Source organism: Suricata suricatta, chromosome 9, assembly GCF_006229205.1.
Source record: "Suricata suricatta isolate VVHF042 chromosome 9, meerkat_22Aug2017_6uvM2_HiC, whole genome shotgun sequence".
Lineage (NCBI taxonomy): Eukaryota > Metazoa > Chordata > Mammalia > Carnivora > Herpestidae > Suricata > Suricata suricatta.
Window position 1 is genome coordinate 66,560,162 of NC_043708.1, and position 6,000 is coordinate 66,566,161.

General features: G+C 34.2%; 1 long non-coding RNA gene across 2 annotated transcripts in view; it reads right to left on the reverse strand.

Moving 5' to 3' along the window:
• LOC115301954 overlaps positions 1 to 4,554 on the reverse strand; it is a 156,916-nt gene extending 152,362 nt beyond the window's left edge. For both annotated transcript variants that reach the window (XR_003913370.1, XR_003913369.1), the window contains exons 1-2: positions 4,459 to 4,554; positions 914 to 944 (exon numbers count right to left, since the gene is read on the reverse strand). This is a non-coding gene — a long non-coding RNA (uncharacterized LOC115301954). The remainder of the gene's footprint in view (positions 1 to 913; positions 945 to 4,458) is intronic.
• Positions 4,555 to 6,000: the final 1,446 nt, after the last annotated feature.

The following is a 6,000-nucleotide window of genomic DNA, read 5'->3' on the forward strand; positions in this document are numbered from 1 at the left end:
ATTGTGGAAGTTCACAGAGATTCAAAATTGAAATAAATAATCACATACATTTAGTGTAACAGAGGGTATATTACCAGTATGAGATAAATAAGCCATAACCTTGTGAGAATATTAATTCTTATATGAAATTGAACAATATAGTTGAAGTATCATTATAGCACAAAATACTTACCTGGTGAAACCGTAAAATGAATAATTCAAATTTCTTATTTTCATCAAGTATCTATCTCTTATAAAGTACCACAAAAATAGCAGAAGAAGCATCTCAAGTTATTTTGCTCTAGGGAATATTCCCTAAAAAAAGCTGAGTAATAAGGAAAAGCCTGAAAAAATGTGCATTTATTCTAAGAATAATTGAAATTTGATGTAGATAAAAATATAGTACATATCTTTAAATATTTTTAGCCTTTTAAGTTTCTTTTATATATCTCCTCCAATTGTATCTAGAAAACACCAAATGGAAGAGTTATCATAGAAATAAATAAGAGTTTCAGAATCTCCTTCAGCTGTCCCAAAAATTATATAGTGATTGTATTAGAGCTACTTAAAATTTGTTTAGATCTACTTTACTTTTTTTTTTTATTTTCATCATCTATCCTTCATCCCCCTGTGGAAGTCAGCCAGAGGTGTGATTCTGTGATCTTACCATTATTGCCCTGCAACTTGGAAGCAGCTGGTGGAACTTGTATCTGGGAATTCACGAATCTCACTGTAGATCTACTTATTGAACAAACAACTGAACCCAGTTTTGGGTGTGGCAGCATGGGATTTTCACAATGCAGATTAAGACATAATCACTACCCTTAAGGGAAACAACAGTGACAGAAATTCCATTAAAGAATAATATACTTCCAAGAGACTAGTGGGTACCTATCTTACTGACACTTCTTAACTAAACTCTACTGCTACTTACCACATGACTTGGACTGCAAAGTAATGTCCTTCTGGTTCCATGTTTGGGATGATTTTGGGATCAAGGAGACAGTAGACATAAACATATATGAAAATGGAATGAAAATGCAAATATTCACAGTGTTTCTAGAAATGTTCTAAATATTTTATGCCCCAAAGAGAAAACTTGCCAAACCTCTTCCTCAGCCAAACTGTTAAGATATATTTCTGGGAAGCATGTATCTATGACCTATAACTATTATCCCAAAGTGAGAATACTTATTGAAAATCCTCACAGATCCTTGGAAGCTATGCCACTAAGAATTATCTTTATCTGACCGCACACCATTTTCAAGGCTAACCTCGGCACAGATATGAAATTGGAGAACTTTTCATACAGTTAAGCATATATCTTATCATATAAATTCATTATGGAGTTGGAATGTGTGTGTGGGTGTGTGTGTGTGTGTGTGTGTGTGAAAGAGTTAATGTCTTCTAATCTCTGGCACTGTTTCATTTCTCATCATGATGTTTTTGGACTATCAGTTGGTTCATTTATTTGGAGAGAGGCCTTCCAATTACTGAGTTATCAGTACACATACACTCTTTCCACGTTCTTTCAGGTAAAAATAACAGTGTCTCTTATTGTATTTTTATTTAAGCATACTGTATTACTTGGGATGTTCCTTACTCAAAAGATGGGAGTCTAGCTGACTTTTCATATTTTATGGGAACTATATACATAATAGTTTTGCTAGCTACATATTAAGACATCTTTCTAGCCCTTAATGCTTTGAATCTATGAACACCTGCTTGTGGTATTTAGATGTTCTCCTTTATAATCTTATAATGTCTATACAAATGATATCAGGTTCAGAATATTTAAGGAAAAATAGAATTACCAAGGCATTTTCTTTCTATGTAAAGAATTGTGCTAATGGATGATTTAGTGGCCTGAGACATAGGAGAGGACAGAAGAGGATGGCTGTTCTAATTTGGGGCCGACTCGTGAATTATCACAAACATGAAAAAGTTCTCATAGGGCAGGGTGTAGAAGAAAGGCATGAGGTGTCAAATATACACTCTTCAAATGTCATTTCCAAGAATGGGGTAATGCTGGCCACATAGTTTCACCCTTTTTCCTGAGTAATCTTGTAATTCTTAAGAATCATGAAGAACAGGGGTGCCTGGGTGGCTCAGTCAGTTAAGCTGCCAACTTTGGCTCAGGTTATGATCTCACTGTTCATGAGTTCAAGTCCTGCATTGGGCTCTGTGCTGACAGCTCAGAGACTGGAGCCTGCTTCTGATTCTGTGTCTCTCTCTGCTCCCCCCCCCCCACTCCTGTTCTGTCACTTTCTCTCAAAATTAAATAATAAAACATTAAAAATTTTTTTTAATAAAAATAAGAATCACGGAGAACAATCTTCACGATAGCTGCAAATCATAACACTAAGCCCCAAATTTGGCTGCACTCTTCCATAACACAGAAAGGAATTTCTGTTAGTATTCTGGTGAATTCCTTTCCATAAAAACCTGGACAGATCTTTAAAAATTAAGTCAAAACTGGAAGGATCCTCTTCCCAAAGTCTATATAGGTACATAGATAAAGATATAGATATAGATATAGATATAATCTACCTCAAAAAAAAATGTGGGCCATGCTGAATGGATCTTAGCTCTATTATTCAATTATTTAATCGTCCCAGATTCTAAGAAGTTCTAAGTGTGGCTTGTCTGGGTAGCCTTGATGAAGTCCCTGAAGTTGCCTGCATCTGTAGTTCCTTATCTTTTAAATAGGAATGCTAAAGTCTTACCAATTATCACTCATTTTAAAAATGAAGTGCTAAGGTGGTTGACACTCTATAAGCCCGTAATAGGACACCATTTTAAACTCATCATTAACATGTGTCCTTAGGGTATGCAGCTCAGAAACTAGCAGTCCTTAATTGGGCTTTATTAGACTTAAGGGAATCCGAGGCTCTCTCCACAGCGAGAACAGCTCCAGTGCAAAGCATGGAGCCAGAACAGTCATGGAGAATGTCAGAAGAAGGACAAAGTAACATTCTCTGGGCTCTAGGATTAGAGGTGATTACCTTTCTTGTTGAGATATTATCAACATGCTTTCACAATCTCACTGGCCAGAATTACATAATCAGTAATTCCTTAGGTAACTTAAAAGAACTTTTTGAACTTATAAAATGAATTTGTAAAGTTCATACATGTATACAAAACCAAACCCCACAAACTGATAAAGGTCCAGAGAGTAAAATGATTATGCTTTTGAGTGAATGAGCAAGGGTGTACAATATTCCAAAGCTGATAACATAAAGCATAAAGTTATAAATGTTACAGATAAATTAAGCATTTGTTTAGAGATTTTGAAAGCATACAGAAGGATAGAAAAATAAATTTATCGGGCATAAATTTTGTGGCATATACCACAGGGCTGAATGTAGGAGAAACTCTAGTCCAGTAAGAGAAAATAGCCTATTTCAAAGAACTTTTACAATTAAAAGTGAATACTATCAAGTCAAGGGAAGAAATGGATGGGAGCATAATAATTGGGCAAGAACAACATTCATTGAAGATATGTGGTCCCAACTAAAATGAGTGATTTTCTATCTTCAGTTTGATTTATAAAGTGTTAATTAGTTTAACAGAGTCTCATAAATACAAATACTTTCAAATATAATCTAAGACAAAGAAGAAATGTTTTACTGTTGCCATTTAACTGAAATTCAATATACAGACTTGTGCCCTTTTGTGTGACGCCTTTAAAACCTTTCTGTTTGATATCTCCGAGACTGTTCATGTTCACCAATACCTGGTTTTCTATTCTTTCTGAGTGCACTACGTTTCTCAGTTCCCATACATGTAGTTATGTAACTGGAACCTTCTGACTGATTTCCTACTTTCTCATCTTCTGATTGTCCAGTGGAACAGAGTTATAATGATTTATGCCTCATGGATGTCTGGCTATTAACTTTCCCATACAAATACTCATGCACTTTCTTTTTTCCCACCTATGCAGCAGAAAGGAAGAGACTCAAAGGACTTAAATTTAAAGAAATCATATGACAAGGAAACCTGTATTCCTGAGACACCATTTAGAGTAGACATCTAGAGAAAACATCAGGCCAGGAACATTCATGTTAATACTTAAAATATGTAAAAGTGAGTTTTATTTAAGAGATTTCTGTATTTATTATAGTAGTTAGTCTACTCTGAGTAATGCTAATAAGACTGTCAAAACAATTTATCATTTTGGCTTTCCAAAGACTGTTAGGAGTGGTGTCATCTGTAACCTACTTAAGCTAAACCCATTGATATTATCTTTGGTTTCTGTATTTTATTTACCCAGATTCTCTGTAGTTTCTCTCTCAATATTGGTCAGATTCATCCATTCGTATTGTTTCCTAACAAAACTCCTGAATTCTGGTTCTGAGTCGTCTTTTCTAGAATTACTGCAATAGGATCCTAACCCCTCTTGCTTCACTCTGCCTTTTGCAAACCATATGTAGTAGAGGATTGGACTTAAAAGGCTCTGGCTTATCTCCTCTCTCTTACCTCACGTCTCTTCAACAGGCATGACTGTTTTCATCCACAAGTCACCTAATTGCCCCACGTCGGCTTTTGTTTCGATGTCTTCACTGATTTAGAATGACCTTTTTTTAAAATTCAAATGCATATTTCATAAATATTTATATATTTAATTATTTGTTTATTTTCTAAGTAAGCTCTATGTCCAACATGGAGCTTGAACCTCACAATCCCACTGTCAAAGGTGGTGTGCTCTCCTGATTGAGTCAGCCAGGCACCTACATATATTTTATATTTTACAGTCTTCATAAATGATCCAATACCCACAGAGAGAGACATCCCACGTGTGCTGATGTGTTCGCTGTCCTATGTTAATATAAAATTTTCTCTGTTTCATATGTTCATTGCAACATTTATTAATTCAACCCTTTATTTCCATTATCATAGTAAACAACAGTTAGTGTTATTTTTAATAAAGGATCTCAGAATTTTATTAACATATGATCTGATTCTTCTACTTCTTAGTTAATGATGAATTTATTATTAAAATATTAAACATTCAGGAGACAAATGTTTTAATAAGAAAGAAAAAAGGAAGGAGAGAACAAAGTTGAAAATCAAACACGGGGTTGAAGAGAAGGAAGAGTATAAATCTACAGGTTTAACATGTAGAATAGTTGTTCTGTTTTCTATAGAGATTATCAAAAACCATATTCCGAGGCCTACTTATATCGACCCCCATACACTTACATTCATTAAAATGGTCTTCTCAAGCATATATAATATGTAAGTAAACATAGCTGACTCTAGAATGTCCCTGTTCTGTTACAAACAGTTTTAACTTCTAAGTAAAAACCTTGAATTAATAATACATGGAAGAGAAAATACCCCCTGCTCTTCTAGAATCAGTGGGCTGAATTATTTTGGCTTAGCATCTTTAATAATGTATTTTATAGTATAGTAAAAACATTAGAAAAATTGGAATCGAACAGGGGTGGGGTCAGATTCAGCCTCTGCACTTACTAGACTTATCAATATGGGCACATTATTTCATATCATTCAGGCTACTCCTCATATATAAATGTGGATAATACCTAACTCCCAAAATTTTTGCTAAGATTATGTGACAAATTTTAATGAAAATCATAACCCAATACCTATCTGATGTGCAGAAAAAGTCAATAGATATCAGTGCCCACCACCTTTGTCTTGTCAGTATAAATTCAAATATTTTTACATTTAAAGCCAAATAGCTTTTAACATAGATCATGATCAAAATTTTCACTGAGAGAATTTTAAAGTAATTTAAATATCATAATTTCTTATCACACTTTTTCTATTTTGTATTCCACCCACAAGGTCTTCATCTCTCTTCTTTTCCAGAAAATATTAGATAACTGACATCTACACACCAAATTATATAGTAGATGGGAAAAATTGAATTAGTTATTGCTTGCTGTGTAACAGATTAACACAAACTTAATGACATACAACAACAAATATATATTATATCAATGTCTCTGAGATTCAGGAATATAAGAGTAACGCACTGAGCAGCTCTGGTTTGGG